The sequence below is a fragment of the Mauremys reevesii genome, linkage group 14, assembly GCF_016161935.1.
Source record: "Mauremys reevesii isolate NIE-2019 linkage group 14, ASM1616193v1, whole genome shotgun sequence".
Lineage (NCBI taxonomy): Eukaryota > Metazoa > Chordata > Testudines > Geoemydidae > Mauremys > Mauremys reevesii.
In genome coordinates this window covers 36,621,750-36,640,021 of record NC_052636.1, presented here as the reverse complement: position 1 = coordinate 36,640,021, position 18,272 = coordinate 36,621,750, and the positions used below count along the sequence as shown (strand labels likewise).

The window sequence follows — 18,272 nt, the reverse complement described above, 5'->3', positions numbered from 1 at the left end:
CTTCCCCTCGTTCCAGCTGCGAGATCACATCAGGTTTGGAAATTGGAAACCCTACTGCAGGCAAAGAAAACACGGGAGGTCAGTGGAATTTGTGGGATACTTGTCACAAAGAATAGTCCATGGTTTTAACCCCATCTCATTTTTAGACAGTAACATCTGTAGCCCTCAGGATTCATCTGCTTGCCTGCATCAATATCTCTTTTCTTATAAGTACAGTATTGTGATAGGTTTATTAATTCATATTAAAAATACGTTTGGCTGTAATGCAAGAAACCTACAGGACAAAAACCTGCATTTTAAGCTAAAGCAAAGTTAGCATAGCTATATCCTGTGCCCTTTTACCCAGAAAAGGAACTGTTTTTCCTATACCCAAATAAAGTGCCTACGCTTAGGTCTAAGACCCTTTCCCTAGACCAACAGACAATGAAGAATAGCAAAGGGGATTTTTCAAAGTTGCACTCACAGACTTAACAAGTACCCCACAAGTGCGCAGATACCTGTCATCCATACGCACACACATACTAGCCTATGGAGTAAGCGTACCGTAACATTTCTATGGGGGAAGAGTGAAATTTGGGCATAAGAGGAAGGATTTCCGGCATTTATTTCTATAAAAAGAGGTAACCTATCTCACTATGGTATCCCCACCCCCACCTCGACCTCCTCCTTCTTCTCTACACTTCACCATCTTCAACTACGTATTCATGCTATCCATCTACGACAGCTATTAACCAGTAATAGGCCGCACTTATTTTCTTTTCAAACCTTAAGTTCAAAAGGGATTCGGCTAAGCTTGGTCTCTCTAAAACTTTATTTTAATTTGTGTATTAGATTATTTAGTTGAGCTAAAAAGTAAATTCCAAAGTAGCTTTGGCAGCTCTTTACATTAGTTTCCCTTGCAAGAGCTGTGAAACCAGAACCACCAGAGGCGAGGCCAACGCCAGTTTATCAAAACAGGGTGTGAATATTAACCAAAGTTTGCAGCACATAATATTGTATCATCATATGTATCTCCTGAATAACAGTAATACAATTGTAACTCTGTAATTCTACCTGTTTTACAATTTACTTACTATTTCATTGAGTTTAATAAAAAGTCGTTATGACTATATCTGTCTCCCTGTGAGCTTCCTGTCATACCCCCGAAGGTCCCTTTATCAATTCTGTGGAACCTGATTCGAAACACGAACTTTTATCTTCTGATCAAACAAATTGGCGAGCCTAAACTCATATTAATTAATATAAATGATTAAGTATTATTATTAATTAATTAAAATAATTACAATACAAATTAAATTAAGTTGATAAATCAAATGAACATTACTAACACACTCCAAATAAGGCTACGCATCCCAAGGCCATCTTCCTTGGCTCAAAGTGGCAGGAGAGTTACTATTATAACAAATCATATTCACTACCTTAGTGCCTAAGGACCAACTAACAGTGGGTCCCCATTGTGCTAGGCAAAGTGCAAACAGAGAACAGTAGATGGCCCATGCCCTGAAGAATTTACAATCTAAATCAGGGGTAGGCAACCTGCGGCAGCGAGCTGATTTTCAGTGGCACTCACACTGCCTGGTCCGAGGGGGGGCTCTGCATTTTAATTTAATTTTAAATTAAGCTTCTTAAACATTTTAAAAACCTTATTTACTTTACATACAACAATAGTTTAGTTCCATATTATAGACTTATAGAAAGAGACCTTCTAAAAACGTTAAAATGTGTTACTGGCACACGGAACCTTGAATTAGAGTGAATAAATGAAGACTCGGCACAGCACTTCTGAAAGGTTGCCGACCCCTGATCTAAATACACAAGACAGACACAGAACGGGGGAAGGGCTAGAACCCACTGTTAGAATAGACATATTCAGGCCTGCCTGTAAAGCCTAGACTTTAAGAACTTAGGGGTATTTTTATCACTTGTCTTTATACCCCTGTAACTAGCTAAGAATCAAAATCTCAGTCTGCCTGTGTCTGGGCCTTCTCTCACTGTGACAGTCTGAGGCCTTGTTCTTACGCTAAGGCCTTTGGCTAAGCAGCAGGGGCAGCCATAAGCTGGGAATCGAAGGGTCACAGCCTCACATCCCAAACCCGTCACACTGAAATAAGGTGCTATTGGGCTGTTAGGAAGACGATCCTGTCCTAATAGTGCCCATCACCACCAGATAAAGAAACAGATCTTAAGATGGTTCAAGAAAACTTAGTTTGATAGCAGCCTGTCTGGCAAGAAATCCCTTCTCAACGCTTGTGGTTGTGAAACACTCATTTCTGTATTGTTTTATCTTTATGGCCACCACTTTTACCTTGTTAATCAGTCTGGTTCTCTAATTGTTTCTATCTGCTGTATAAAAGATGGTTACTCACCGTAGTAACTGTTGTTCTTCGAGATGTGTTGCTCCTATCCATTCCAGTTAGGTGTGCGCGCCGTGCGTACATGGCTCTTCGGAACATTTTTACCCTAGCAACTCCGGCGGGCCGGCTGGGCGCCCCCGGGAGTGGCGCCGCCATGGCGCTGAATATATACCCCAGCCGGCCCATCCGCTCCTCAGTTCCTTCTTGCCGGCTACTCCGACAATGGGGAAGGAGGGCGGGTCTGGAATGGATAGGAGCAACAAATCTCGAAGAACAACAGTTACTACGGTGAGTAACCGTCTTTTCTTCTTCGAGTGATTGCTCCTATGCATTCCAGTTAGGTGATTTCCAAGCCTTACCTAGGCGGTGGGGTCGGAGTGAGACGTGGCAGAGTGTAAGACTGCTGAGCTGAAGGCTGCATCGTGTCTGGATTGTTGCACCAACGCGTAGTGGGAAGCGAAGGTGTGGACAGAAGACCAGGTGGCCGCTCTACAGATGTCCTGGATGGGAACATGGGCCAGGAAAGCGGCCGACGAGGCTTGCGCTCTTGTTGAGTGAGCGGTGAGGCGGCATGGTGGCACGCGAGCAAGCTCGTAGCATGTCCAGATACATGCCGTCACCCAGGAGGAAATCCGCTGCGAGGAGACCGGCTCGCCTTTCATGCGGGTACAAGCGGTCCAGGCCCTTAAGGAAGCGGGAAACCATCTGGTTGGAGAAGATGGACCGACCTCCAATAGATGGACGAAAGGCGGACACGGCTGCCAGGTGCACCTTCAAGGAGGAGACCGCGAGTCCTTGTTCTTTAAGGTACCAGAGGTAGTCCAGGATTGTAGGGATAGGGACTAGGAAGGGATTAAGGCCGCGCTGATCGCACCAGAGTGCAAAACGCTTCCATTTCGCGAGGTAGGTGGAGTGAGTGGAAGGCTTCCTGCTTTCAAGTAGGACTTGCTGTACTGCCACCGAACAGCCTCTCTCTGCGTGGGTCAACCATGCAGGTACCAAGCTGTAAGATGGATGGACTGTAGGTTCAGGTGGCAGTCCTGCTGAAGTCCTGTGTGATGAGGTCCGGCAATAACGGAAGGGGAACGGGATCCCGAACGGAGAGCTCGAGCAGCAGAGTGTACCAGTGCTGCCTCGGCCAGGCCGGAGCGACGAGTATTACGTGGGTCCTGTCCCTCCGAAGCTTGAGTAGCACCCGGTGTATGAGCGGGAACGGAGGGAAGGCGTAGAGGAGGTGATCCGTCCAGGAGCACAGGAATGCATCCGACAGGGAGCCTGGGGAGCGACCCTGGTACGAACAAAACAGGTGGCACTTCCTGTTCTCCCTTGGAGGCAAACAGGTCTATCTGGGGAAACCCCCACCTCCGGAAAATTGTGTGCGCCACATCCGGACGGAGAGACCACTCGTGGGAGAGGAACGACCTGCTGAGATGGTCGGCCAGCGTGTTCTGCACTCCTGGAAGAAAGGACGCTTCCAGGCGAATCGAGTGGGTCACGCAAAAGTCCCACAGGAGCATCGCTTCCTTGCAGAGCAGGGAGGAGCGAGCTCCGCCCTGCTTGTTCACATAGAACATCGCCGTCGTGTTGTCCGTGAACACCGCCACGCAGCGGCCTTGCAGACGGGTGCGGAAGGCGAGACACGCCAAGCGGATCGCTCGCAGCTCCCGGACGTTGATATGGAGGGAGAGCTCTTGGGGCGACCAGAGACCCTGTGTGTGAAGGTCGCCCAGGTGAGCCCCTCATCCCAACGCTGAGGCGTCTGTGGTCATGGTGACGGATGGGCGAGGAGGGCGGAACGGGACTCCTGCACACACGACCTCTGGGTCCAGCCACCAGCTGAGTGAATCGAGGGTAGGCTTCGTGACCGTGACCACCATGTCTATGGGGTCGCGATGCGGGCGGTACACCGATGCCAGCCAAGATTGAAATGGGCGAAGGCGCAGCCTGGCGTGCGTGGTCACGAATGTGCAGGACGCCATGTGGCCCAGGAGGCGCAGGCAGGACCGAACCGTCGTCGTGGGAAAGGTGTGTAGGTCCCGAATGATGGTGACCATTGTCTGGTGCCGAGACCGAGGGAGGCAGGCCCTGGCTAAACTGGAGTCGAGGACCACTCCGACGAACTCCACTCGTTGTGATGGAGTTAAAGTGGACTTCTCGGCATTGATGAGAAGGCCCAGGAGCCGAAATAGGGATAGTATTTCCGTCATCTGGTCCATTACCAGCTGTCGGGATGTCCCGCGAACCAGCCAGTCATCGAGATACGGGTAGACGTGGCGCGACGACGGCGGAGGGCTGCGCCACCACTGCCATACACTTGGTAAAGACCCTTGGCGCGGTGGACAGGCCGAAGGGCAGCACCACAAACTGGTAGCGTGCACTGTTGACCACGAAGCGCAGGTAGCGTCGATGGGGAGGGTAAATCGCGACATGGAAGTAGGCGTCCTTCATATCGAGGGCGGCAAACCAGTCTCCCGGATCCAGGGAGGGAATGATGGTCCCCAGGGTGACCATGCGAAACTTGAGCTTGAGCAGGTACCTGTTGAGCTCCCGGAGGTCTAGTATGGGTCGGAGACCTCCTTTCGCCTTGGGGATGAGAAAATATCGGGAATAAAATCCCCTGCCCCGCATGTCGTGCGGCACCTCCTCTATGGCCCCCAAGCCCAGCAGAGTCTCGACCTCTTGTAGGAGGAATTGCTCGTGAGAGGGGTCCCTGAAGAGGGACGGGGAAGGTGGGTGGGAAGGAGGGGGCGAAACAAACTGAAGGCGGTAACCATACTGGATAGTGCGAAGGACCCAGTTGTCCGATGTTATTTGGGACCACGCCGGGAGGAAGTGGGACAGGTGGTTGTAAAATAACGGGGTAGGATCCGGGAAGGAGACTGATGGGCCGTCCTCGGGCATCCCATCAAAAGGCCTGTTTGGGCCCTTGAGGGGCCTTGGAAGGGGCCTGGGCCTGGTTGCGTCTGTTGCCCGATGGTCTACGGCGGTTTAGGTTAGCACGCCGACTATTATAGGGCCTTGACCTGGCCTGGGTAAAGGGCCGGTAGGGCTGTTGCCGGAATGACCTCCTCTGGGTAGCCGGTGTGTGCATACCCAAGGTGCGAATGGCAATTCGACCATCTTTGAGGGTCTGAATTCTGGAGTCCGTTTTCTCCAAGAAGAGACCCTGGGTGTCGAACGGGAGGTCTTGAAGGGTGTACTGCACCTCAGGCGGCAAGGTGGAGGACTACAGCCAGGAGATACGCCGCATGGTCACACCAGAGGCCAGGGTTCTGGCTCCTGAGTCCACAGAGTCCAGAGCGGCCTGGATGGAGGACCGGGAGGCTTTTTTGCCTTCTTCCAAGAGGGCCGAAAACTCTTGACGTGAGGCGGTCGGGATCAGCTCCGAAAATTTCGCCAGGGACATCAAGATGTCAAAGGTGTAACGGGCAAGAAGAGCCATCTGGTTGGCAATCCGGAGCTGGAGGCCACCCGCCGAATAGACCTTCCGGCCCAACAGGTCCATGCGCCGTGCGTCTTTGGATTTTGGCGCCGGGGCGGGCTGCCCATGCCTCTCCCGGTCATTTACGGACTGTACCACGAGGGAGTCCGGAGTCGGGTGCATATAGAGGTACTCGTATCCGGTGGGCGGGACCGAGTACTTGCGCTCCACGCCACGCGCGGTGGGAGGAACGGACGCCGGTGACTGCCAGATGGTAGTGGCATTCTGCTGAATGGTGCGGATGAAGGGCAGGGCCACCCGCAGCGGGGCCTCAGCTCCAATGACGTTGGTCACCGGGTCGTCATCCTCCGGGACCTCCGCCACGGGGAGGTCGATAGCCTTCGCCACCCGTCGAAGAAGGTCTTGGTGGGCCCTCAAGTCAATAGGAGCGGGGTCTGCGGTAGAAGTCCCCGCCACCGCCTCATCCGGCGAGGATGATGAGGACAGACCCTGGACCACCGCTTCTGGAGCTGGTTCTTCCAGGGGGTGTGAAGCCGCCTCGGACCCTGGATGCTGAGCGGGACCAGGTGGCGACAGGGCCTCACCCGGTGGAGATGGGGGAGGTCTGCTCACCGTGGCTTCGGGCACCCTATGTTCGGCGCCCACGTGCCTTGGGGGAAAGGGGAGACCTTGAGGCTCGTGGTAGGCCCAAGGGACTCAAAAACCCCACTGTTGCGGTCCGTGGTCCTGGCCTTGGGGGACGGCCCGGAGATCTCTCCCGCTGCCCGCCTGAGAGGCGACTGAGGGCTGACGCGAAGGCCAAGGCGGGGCAGAGGCGCTGAAAGATTGCGCCGTGGATGCCGGCAGTAGGTCCCTGGACAGTGCCGAGGATCGGTGCCGGTCATCGCGGTGCCGGGATGGAGAGCGGGACCAGCGACTGTTGCGGTGCCGGGAGCTCGACCGGTGCTGGGACCTCGACCGATGGCGTCGGGAGCGGCCGGAGTCGCGGTGACGGAACGGTACGGGATCGGACCTCCTCGGTACCGACGGTCGGGCGACTGGGAGCGTCTCCGGGAGTGCGACCAGTACCGCGATGTTGAGCGGTACCGGGACTGCGACCGGTGCCGAGACGGGGAGCGGTACCGCGATGGTGAACGGTGCCGAGATCTGGAACGGCGTGGCGGTGACCGTCTGTGGGACCGGGACCGGGACCGACGTCTCTCTCGTCCGTCAGGGGGAGGCGGCCGCATCATCGCCGGCTTGCCCGCTGACTGAACGGCCCGCACCGGCGGTGCCGGGGGCCGGAGGCTCGGTGCCTCTGTGAGCTCGATGAGCTCTCTCGCCATCGAGAATGTCTCGGGCGTGGACGGGAGCTGCAGCTCAACCGCGGTTGGCACCGGGGAGCAGGGTGGTACCGCACTCAACGGCTCTTGCGGCGCCAGAGTCGACGGTACCGTGCACGGTTTGTGCACCACCACAGCCGGTACTGGAGGGGCTGGTGGTGGCTGGGCAAGCGGTCCCGAAGCATGCGGCTTGGAGGCCGTCTGCGCCGTCTTCTGTTTCCTCGTTGGAGAGAGGGAACGGTGCCGGGACGCCGGTGCCGGCTGCGGAGCTCGAGCAGTCTCGGTACCGGAGCGGCTCGGAGCCGCCGGTGCGCTGCGCGCCGATGACGATTTCGGTGCCGCTGGGGTCGGCGCGGGAGGTTGAAGTGTCGCCACCATAAGGAGCTGCTTTAGGTGAGTGTCCCGCTCCTTTCTAGTTCTCGGCTTAAACGCCGTGCAGATGGGACACTTATCTGGACGATGGGTCTCCGCGAGGCAGCGCAGGCAGGAGTCGTGCGGGTCCCCGAAGCCGCACAGGGCTTAAACCCCGGTGCCTTGGGCATGAGCCCGCACCGGTTGTGGAAGAAGAGGGGCTAAACCCCCCTAATTCCCTAACTATACTATATCTAACTAAACTTATTCAACTAATCTAACAACTAAACTAACTTAACCAACTATGAACACGTAGGAAATGGAGAAACGCTAGGGCTGTGGAGGTAAAGGAGCACTCCACTGTTCCAACTGGCCGTCACGGGCGGTAAGAAGGAACTGAGGAGCGGACGGGCCGGCTGGGGTATATATTCAGCGCCATGGCAGCGCCACTCCAGGGGGCGCCCAGCCGGCCCGCCGGAGTTGCTAGGGTAAAAATGTTCCGAAGAGCCGTGCACGCGCAGCGCGCACACCTAACTGGAATGCATAGGAGCAATCACTCGAAGAAGAATTAATTTTTCTAGGTGTAAGTTCATTAGGGCAGTGGAATATGCTTGCTTGGAAATAACCCCAATAAACATCGCATTATCTGTGCTTCGGCCTTCTGGTCTTTTGCTGCTTGCTGTCTGCGTGACAAGAACCAGGGAAGTGGGAGGGTGAAGGGAAAATACGCCACCTGATAACCAAGGAGGTGAGCCTTTAAGGAAGGTTTTAATACACTTTGGAACTGATCAGGGATTCCCCTGAGGACTGATGAGGGGGTGATGGTAAATACACATTTAGATCCTTTTCTTGTTTTATATCTTTTCCACCATAAGGCTGAACCTCTGGCACTGTCATGGATCCATAGGATCTGTGCAATGCCCTGGCTTTTAAACAGTCCTTGGGAGGTGCCCCTTGAGTGCACTAGACCCCCAAGAGCTCCCACTCTTCCACAAGGACAGGCCACTTAGCTTCAGCACCTGACAACGAGCCACTTCCTCGGTGCCCTTCCTCCACACTCCTCTCCACTTCTTCCCATTACTCTCAGCCAGCACCACCTTCCGGCACCTTGGGAGCTTCTTGTGTTCCCTCTACGTCTCTCACTACCTCATCCCTCCCTGCTGCTTCTTAGCTCTAACCCTGCACACACCCTCCCCATGTCCTGGCACCCCAGAATTATCTACTCCCCCCTTCTCCTCCCCTCCCACAGCTCTGATCTCCCTTCACCCATGGGGTCCTGAATGGCAACATTATACGCTCTCCTATCAAAATAGGAGCTCATCTGACTGTCACACAAGCCATGCATGAGTCATACACCCATTTACTCAATTTAGAATTCTACAGGTGGTGTATTTTCCTCTTAAAATGAGGAAAAGGCATGAAAGCTGCAGTTATTAATGTATCCAATAAGGATACATACAATGCAATTTTAAAATGACTGACGGCACCAAAAAGGCACATGACAAAAATGATACTAGTGGGTGGGAGAGGGCAAGGAAACTTCTCAAAACTTGTGTGACAAATAAAGGTATAACGTTATCACTACTCAGGTTCTTTAGAGATCCCACAGCTTCTAATAACCCAGGGGACAGGACTCCTTACCCAGCGAGGTCACCGTCTCATAGTTCTCCTGCATGACATCCCTGTAGAGGGCTCTCTGAGTGGGGTCCAGCAGAGCCCCCTCTTCCCTGGTGAAATACACAGCCACCTCCTCGAAGGTCACCGGCCCCTGAAAGAGAAAGAGTCCAACACTCAGGACCTGCTGCCCCACTCACAACCCCACTGTTCACAGAACAGCAGCACCAGGTAAATGGAAGCTCCGGGAGGCACATGTTAACAGAGTCCCACCCCACCTTGCTTAGAGCAGCCAGGTGGCATCAGAAGGTGGAAAGAGAGAAACTTTGTGTCTCCCAGCTGACAGACGGAGGCAGGGTCATCACATTTATCACATAGCTACTAGCCAGAGCTTAATATAGGAGATTGGGCTGTCTCTGGACCCTGCTGGTGTCTCCCTGGTTGGAATCCCAACTCTCTCCAAATAAAATATATGGAAGAAAGGGGAAGTCAATAGTAAAGAATTTAAGTTCGAAGGTCAGAATTGTAGAAAGCTGGCAAGGGAAGCTATCAGAAATCAATGATTAACCAATGAAAATAAGAAGGAAGTTTTTAAAAGTACAAAATTAATCCTAACAATGGTAGTGATAAATTACTAGATGGAAATGGCAGAATTATCAACAATCATGAAGAAGAGGTAAAAGTGTTCAATAAATATTTCTCTCCTGGATTTGGAGAAAAACAGATGATGTAACTCATATCATAAGATGTTGACGGTGACAGTCTTTCCATTTCAACAATAACTCACGAGGACGTTAAACAGCAGCTATTCAAGTTAGATGTGTTTAAATCAGTGGGTCCAGATAACTAGAGTTTTGAAAGACCTGCTGGAGGAGCGTGGTGGACTGTTAATTTTAATTAGGACTTGGAACACTTGGGAAATTCCAGAAGACTGGAATAAAGCTAATGCTGTGCCAATATTTTAAAAAGTATAAAAGAGATGACGCAGCTAATTACAAGTGTGTCAGTCTGAAATCGATACTGGGCAAAAGAATGGAGCAGCTGATACTGGATTTCATTAATAAAGAAAGGAGAGTAATGTAATTAGTATCCATTAAAAAGGTTTAGACACAATAGATTCTATCAAACTAAGTGGATATCCTTATTGGATGAGATCAAAAGTTTGGTTGCAGCTAATAGTACTGATGTAATATACGTAGGCATATGAGTTGCTTCAGCACAATATTTTGACTGGAATGTACAAAATACACACGGCATACATTAAATAGATTAAAAACTGGGATTTTAAATAGGGAACCATGGTTGAGTGGATTTCTTTCTAGGGGGTTCCCGTAAGATTGGATCTTGGCCCTGTGCTATTTAACATTCTTATCCATGACCTGGAAGAGAATATAAAATCATCACCGATAACGTTTGCAGTTGCCACAAAGATCGGAGGTGGGGTAACTAATGAAGTGTCAGTAGGTTCAGGCGCCAGCACTGGGAGTCTGGGAAGTTGTCCCAGCCCTGGCTGGAGGGTTATTTCCTGTTCCACAAAGAGGGCAAGTTCCATTCCCAACACCTGTGCCTTGACTTTAGGAGCTATCTGACACTACAGTCCATATTCGGCATAGTGGCAGGATTATATGATTAGGACATGAGGCATTTTGTACAAGATGAGTCACGTGCGGTGTCATTGGAAAAGTTATGATTTGCTGAATACGATTATCCTACCTGTGTGCATGGATCATGTTTGTATCTGAAGTTATGGATATTGACTCTGTATCTGTCTTTCAAATGTGCTTACTCTGGGTAACACCCACAACGAGCCTTTCAGGTACAACAATGAAGAAGCCAGACAGTTCATGGCTCATCAACAAAGACAATGGACTGTGGAAGAGCTTAGCCTTCCTGTGAATGTGCCAGCCAGCCTATGAGTCACGGCTACTATGACTCAGTAGGGCACTCTAGGGCATGTGACCAGACCACATGACAATGAACTTCATTTTGGTACCTGTATTATTCCACAAACCGGACTGGGAACTGAGTTTGGAACAAATGGTTCCTGCCCTATGGAAAAGCTACATAAGGTGGGGTGTGACATCATCTCTTGGCCTCATTCCCACACACAAGAGAACTCCTGGCAGCACCTGAGCAACAAAGACTGAAGTGGGGGAAGTGCTGGTCCCAGGGTAAAGGGATTTCTAGCTTGTGTATGGAAACTTGGTGGACTATCATCAGTCAGGGTGAGAAATTGCTAATTCAAATTCTATCCAGACAGTATGTTAGGCTTAGTTTGAGTTTTTGGTTATATAAGTAATCTGCTTTGATCTGTTTGCTAACACTTATTGCTGGGAAATTGGCTGTTGTCTTCTCTCTCTCCTTGAGTGGCTGAGGTAAAGCACTCAGGTAGCTTAGTTGGGTGCATGGCGCCACCTACTGTCGTGCTGGGTGATAACAGGCCCTGGAGAGGCTGGCTGAATCTCCAGCAAAGCAGTGTGAGAAGGGCCTGGCCAGCTTGAGGGTTAGAGCAGCGGTCCCCAACCTTTTTGGCACTAGGGACCGGTTTCAGAGAAAAATAATTTCCGCGGACCTGCCCCTATGTGACCCCACCCACTTCCTGCCCCCGACTGCCCGCCCCTCAGAATCCCGACCCATCCTGCTCCTTGTCCCATCACCATCCCCAGAGACCCCCACCACCCTGGGACCCCACCCTGCTCCCTGTCCCCTGACTGCCCCAACCCCTATCTCCCCGCTGAGTCCTGACAGACCCCGAACACCCACAATCCAACCCCCGGCATTCCCTGACCGCTCCCCAACCTCCGCCCCTCTCTGTGCCCTGACTGTCCCCAGGACTCCCTGCCCCTTAGCCAACCCCTGGCCCCAGCCTCTTACCCCCGGCTCCCTCCTCACCTGGAGCCTCAGCGCCTCGCCCGACAGCTGCAGCGTGTCTCCGGCGGGGCCTGAGCTCCGTCCTGCTCCGAGCCACGTGGGGAGGGGGCGGGGCTGGGAGCTCCACGCCGAGCGGAGGCAGCTGAGCTCAGCCCGGAGCTTGCAGCCCCGCCCCCTCACCACGCGGCTCTGAGGGGGCGGGGCTTAGGGACCCTGCCGGAGACATACCACTTGATGTGCTAGGGGTCGGTTCGCGGCCCGGTTCCTAACGGGCCGCGGACCGGTTGGGGACCCCTGGGTTAGAGGGCACAGCGGTTCCCAGACTGCCCCCTGGGGGTGACAACCCATCACACCCTAAACTACACTAGTGTCAGCAGGTTTGTCACATCCTGTCCCCTCCCTTTCTCCACCCAGGATATTTCCTGCCTCCCACCATCTCTAGCAGCTCCCACCAGTGGTGAGCTCCAGCTGGGTCGCATGAACCGGTTGTTAAATTTAGAAGCCTTTTTAGAACCGGTTGTTCCAGGACAACTGGGTCTAAAAAAGCTTTTAAATTTAACAAATGCTCGGGCAGCTGTCCACCCGGCCCCCGGCCCCAGCTCACCTCCCCGTCTGCTCTGAAAGCTCCACCCTTCTTCTCCTCCCCTTTGAGGTTGTGGGGGCTGGATAGGGTCGGGGCAGTCAGAGGGCAGGGTACAAGGGGGCTGAATGGGGCAAGGGTCCCGGGGACAGTCAGGAAGGAGCAGGGGTTGGATGAGGTGGTGGGGGGCAGTCAGGGGACGGGGGGGATGGGTCAGGGGTCCCCGGGGGGGGTGTCAAGGAGCATGGGGGGTTGGAAGGGGCACGACCCCTGGGGGGGCATGACCCCCTCGTGAGGTGAGGACAAGGGAACCTGTTGTTAATATTTTGGCAGCTGATCACTGGCTCCCACCCTCCTGTACATTTACTGCTTCTTTCCCTCCAAGCAGAACCCACCACCAGCTCCCTGAGAATCCCTTACCTGAGCCAGCTCCATTGCAGCCATTTCCTTCCCCCTGGGAAGAGGGGATGATTTGGGGAGAAACGTGGACGTTATTCTGTAGCCTGCCAGGGCGAGAAGGGCAATGTGAGAGAATTCAGACAGGGTTTCTGTCCTTTCCACATGTCGATTCCCCCCAGCATTGTTCCCTGCTAATGGACATTCTAGGTTCTGCCACACTGTGAAGCAGAGAGTGACCTTATCCCAGTACAGGCCTAGCCCCCTCCCACCAGGGTGTAGCCCTCTGACACATGATGAAACCCTCCCAGGAGCAGAGTCTCTCTCTTACACTTATCAAGTTTGCGGGCGATACCAAGCTGGGAGGGGTTGCAAGGACTTTGGAGGATAGAACTGAAATTCAAAATCATCTGGACAAACTGGAGAAATGGTCTGAAGTAAATAGGATGAAATTCAATAAGAACAAATCCAAAGAACTTCATTTAGGAAGGAACACTCAGTGGCACACATACAAAATGGGAAATGACGGCTTAGGAAGGAGCACTGCGGAAAGGGATCTGGGGGTCGTAGTGGATCACAAGCGAAATAGGAGTCAACAGTGTTGCAAAAAAGCAAGTATCATTTTGGGAAGTATTAGCAGGAGTATTGTAAGCAAGACACGAGAAGAAATTCTTCCGCTCTACTCCACGCTGATTAGGTCTCAACTGGAGTAATGTGTCCAGTTCTGGGGGCCACATTTCAAGAAAGATGTGGACAAATTGGAGAAAGTCCAGAGAAGGGCAACAAAAATGATTAAAGATCTAGAAAACATCACCTATGAGGGAAGATTGAAAAAAACTGGGGAAGACTCAGAGGGGACATGACCATAGGACAAGAAGCAATGGATTTAAATTGCAGCAAAGGCGGTTTAGGATGGAGATTAGGAAAAAAACTCCCTAACTGTCAGAGTGGTTAAGCACTGGAATAAATTGCCCAGGAGGTTGTGGAATCTCCATCACTGGGGATATTTAAGAGCAGGCTGGACAAACACCTGTCAGAGATTGTCTAGATAATACTGAGTCCTGCCTTGAGGGCAGGGGACTGGCCTAGATGACCTCTCGAGGTCCCTTCCAGTTCTATGATTCTAAGAACCAAAGGCCAGAGAAGAGCAGAATCAAAGGAGTCACTCTGGGGATTCTCCCTGTCACTGTCCCCAAGGCAGCTCTCTCAGGTTAACTAAGTTGTTGGATGCTCCAGCCTTTATCCAGTCTCTCTTGGCAGTGCCCCTTTCATTGGCAGGGCCTAGTTTTAGCTTTTGGGAAGTGTGACCCCAGGGGCTCTGAGACTGGGCCTTCTTGCCTCAGCACATCTTGTTCCTTTCTGTGGCTCCCCAGTGAGTCCAAATGAGTAGATACTCCTCATACAGACTGTGAACATAAGAAGGGCCCACTGCATCAGAGCAATGGTCCATCTAGCTCAGTGGCCAATGCCAGGTGCCCCAGAGGGAATGAACAGAACAGGTAACCATCAAATGATCCATCCCCTGTCACCCATTCCCAGCTTCTGGCAAACAGAGACGAGACACCATCCCTGCCCATCCTGCCTGTGACACTGGCAGATGAGGTGTTAGCTCTTACACAAGCCTCTATGTCTTAATTGAACATGGACAAACACACAGTGGAATCTGTCTGACTCAACTGTGTTAGTATTGTTAAAACAGGTGTTAGGATTCTAAGAACATGTTTAGACTTTATTGAGTGCTTGTGAGTTGCTGCCTGGGTTAATATCTGACTAGTTGCATTGTGAGCCTCTGTGGCTCTGTAAATCACCACACAGGACAGAGACTTTACCTAGGTGAAGTGCTGATTGACAGCCGAATGCATTACACCCTGCCTGGCAGGAAAGGTCCATCCACACCAGAGAGACTATTATGGGATGTTAAAGACAAAAGACTGTTGTGCTCTTGACTTCCCATTAGCTGAGTTTCCAGCTCAGAGCACATGGCAGGAAGGGGATGAAAAACCTCATACAGAAGGAACTGATTATCTGTATGCTGCTTGGACTCTGGGGGGCAAAGTTCCTAGGCATAAGCACGAGATCCCCAGCTGCTTAGGGGTTAGTCCTAAAGAATATGCAGAGCTTGCTTATTAGAGAAGCTTTTATTACCTTTGAAATTTAAGACTGTAATTTGTCTGCATCTGGATGATTAGCTGCTGTGACAGGGCAAGGCCAGCTGGCTATAGGAAAGTAGTGAGAAACAGGTATGTTAGCCCCAGGCTAAACAAATCCCTGTTACCATGGTAACCAAATGACAGTTGCTCCAGGTTAATCAAGACACCTGGGGCCAATTAACATCCTTCCAGAAAGCCCTGGAGACAGCTAGGTTGATGGGGACCCCTGAAGCCAATCAGGGGCTGGCTGAAACTAGTTAAAGAGCTCCCAGTTAGGCAGGTGGGTGTGCAGAACAGGAGCTGTGGGAGCGACTGAGCAGTACACACCAGATCAGGCACAAGGAAGGAAGCCCTGAGGTAAGGGTGAAGTGGAGCCTGAGGAAGTGGGGGCTGCTGTGGGGAAGTAGAACAGGGAATTGTATGTGTCCTGTTTCTAAAAGGTCAGATACCACAGCTGATACTATTAGGGTCCCTGGGCTGGAGCCTAGAGTAGAGGGGGGTCCTGGGCTCCCCCCTTTGCTGCCCTGATTAATCACTGAGACTGGGAGACAACAGAGACTGTGCAAGGGAGAGTAGCTTTGCCTCCCCTCCCTCGCTGGCTTACGATGAAAATGGCTCAGTGGGCTGAGACACTTGTCCCTAGAGAGAAGAGCTACGTGGAGGGTCACAGTGAGCCTCTGAGGCTAGCGAAATCCACCAGGAAATGCAGGGCCCATGGAGACAAGGACAGAGCTTTGTCACACTGCGTTAACTTTGTAAACAACTCTCATTTCCTTTCAAATAAATCTTAATACAGGTTGTGACAGGACTGGCTACAAGTGTTGTCTTTGCTGGGAGATCCAAGCGTCATTTGACCTAAGGAAGTGACTAGTCCTTTGGGCCTGGCAGTAACCTGAACGTTGCTGTGACTCGTGGGGTAAGGCAGGGGTTCTCAACCAGGGGTCTGGGGCCCCCTGGGGGGCCATGAGCAGCTTTCAGGGGGCTGCCAAGCAAGGCCGGCATTAGACTCGCTGAGGCCCATGGCAGAAAGCTGCAGTCCCAGCGCATGGGGCTGAAGTCTGGGCCCCTGAGCCCCACCCCCAGGGCTGAAGCAATGTAGCTTTGTGGGGGTCTGGGGCCCCAGGAAGTTGCCCTGTTTGCTACCCCCTAACACCAGCCCTGGCTGTGATGTTATTAATATAACCTGTGACTGTATAGTTCATTGGTGCAACCACTTATATATTTGCAGCAAATGTTGTACAACGGTTGTCGTGTAAGGTGCCTATGAAAAGGTTATAATTTGCTGCTGCTGATGATGATACTACCTGTGTGGGCGTATCATTTTTGCAGTTAAAGTTATGAATATTGGCTACGTTCTTGTACATCAGTGTGGTTTGATTCTGAAGTAGCCTTAGTAAAGCATTAGATCAGCTTCTTCAGAAAGGAATTTGCAAATCAAGTGCCCAATCAAGAAACACTTAAAGGACCTTGGGGAAACTCCAATCCACATACCCTGGTGGGCCGGGCCAGTTTATTTACCTGCCACGTCCACGGGTCGGCTGATTGCAGCTCCCACTGGCCGCGGTCTGCCGTCGCAGGCCAATGGGAGATGCAGGAAGCGGCGCAGGCTGAAGGATGTGCTGCCTGCCACTTCCCGCTGCCTCCATTGGTCTGGAGTGACAAACTGTGGCTAGTGGGAGCCGCGATCGGGCAAACCTGCCAACATTGCAGGTAAACAAACTGTCCCAGCCTGCCAGGGTGCTTACCCTGGTGAGCCGCGTGCCAAAGGTTGCTGATCCCTGAGCTAAAATATTTAAGAGACAAGTCAGCTGAAAATATAGTGGTGCAAGAACAAAGTAACATCGCTTCCCATTGTTACACAGCTTCTAGCTGCTGGAGGCTGCAATCCCCTGTTGTTAACATGGTTATTGGGCTGAAATCTCCCCACGGCCAGTCAGAGACAGACACGTACCTGTGTCGCTCCCCAGCTCCCGTCGCAGCGTCTCTAGGGGAAGGAGAAGATGGGAGAGGTGAGAATTCAGGCCCTCACATTAATGGAGAAATCCCCATTGCTTATTAATGGAACTGCTGTTAACGACAAGATGGTGACAGAGATCAGAGGCCGATAACGCAGCCGCTGCAGACAGAGCCAGCCCCACAGGGCTGCTCCATGGGGAAGGGCGACTCGCTGAGCTGGGCTGTGAGATGGAGCCCAGGATCAGTGACATCACTAGAGTCCCCGACTCCTTCCCAGGGTCAGGGTCGCTCTAACCAGAGGAGACGCCACCTCCAGACTCCAACTCACCTTTGAATCCCAGCAACACCTCCTGCAGCATGGCACTTTGCAGAGAGAAATCGCTGAGTCTCTTCTCCAGCTCCGCAAACAACGGCTCTGGCTTCCCAAACGTTCCGTCCTCCCTGCTGGGGAAAGGAGGGGTGAGAAATAGGCCTGAGCCCCAGACCCTGAGCCCAGCAACCCCCAAACTTCACGAAACCTGGATCTGAGCTTTGTAGCCTGAGATAGTCAATGTCAGGGTGAGTCACGTCAGCCCTGTGCTCCCCAGAGAGACGGGAAGTGGGGAGACACTAGAGCAAGGAACGGAGACATTGTTCAGGAGCTTTCTCAGGGACGCTCTGGTTCTGGGGGGGGCAGAGCCACCCCCTACGCTGGTTTACGGCAGTAAAAAGGTGCACCAGCACGGGGATTATGTGGAAAGGGAGGAGACACAGACCAAAGAGTGGGCAGGTCCTATATGTTGACAGTGGCCACAGACAGAGCCCAGGGCTCCAGCAGGGAATGAACATGGGCCCTTTAATGCCAAAACCCCCCAACCCTTCAGCTGAAGCAGTAACCCTGGGGCGTCCAGCTCCTTTGGCAGAGAGGGCCACATTGCACCGTCCGTTATGGCCAGTGGCCAGGGCATCGGGTTAGGACTCTGTGCCCTGCTCCATTCACAGCAGAACACCCACTGCTCTCCATGGGACACCCACGTACAAAGAACAAGGGGGGAATCTGCCCTTCGTATGGGAAATAAATTTTAGATCTTAGTATTTTGCCAAGTCTTTGCCGGTCACGTTCAGTGTCACTCAGGAGGAAAACAGCCCCCTCCTGGACACCCCTGTAGGGCCCTGCTGGTTCTTCCCTGTGTTTCCCTGCCTTTCCCACCCTCCTTTCCCCATTTCTCTCTCGCTTCCTGCCAGGGGGCAGCTTCC

General features: G+C 52.4%; 1 long non-coding RNA gene across 1 annotated transcript; it reads right to left on the bottom strand.

Moving 5' to 3' along the window:
• Positions 1 to 13,017: 13,017 nt before the first annotated feature.
• LOC120381611 lies at positions 13,018 to 17,578 on the bottom strand. Its single transcript, XR_005588105.1, has 3 exons — positions 17,365 to 17,578; positions 17,032 to 17,064; positions 13,018 to 13,037 (listed from the first exon to the last, which is right to left on the bottom strand). It is a non-coding gene; the product is annotated as an uncharacterized LOC120381611 (long non-coding RNA).
• Between the last annotated feature and the right edge of the window lie 694 nt (positions 17,579 to 18,272).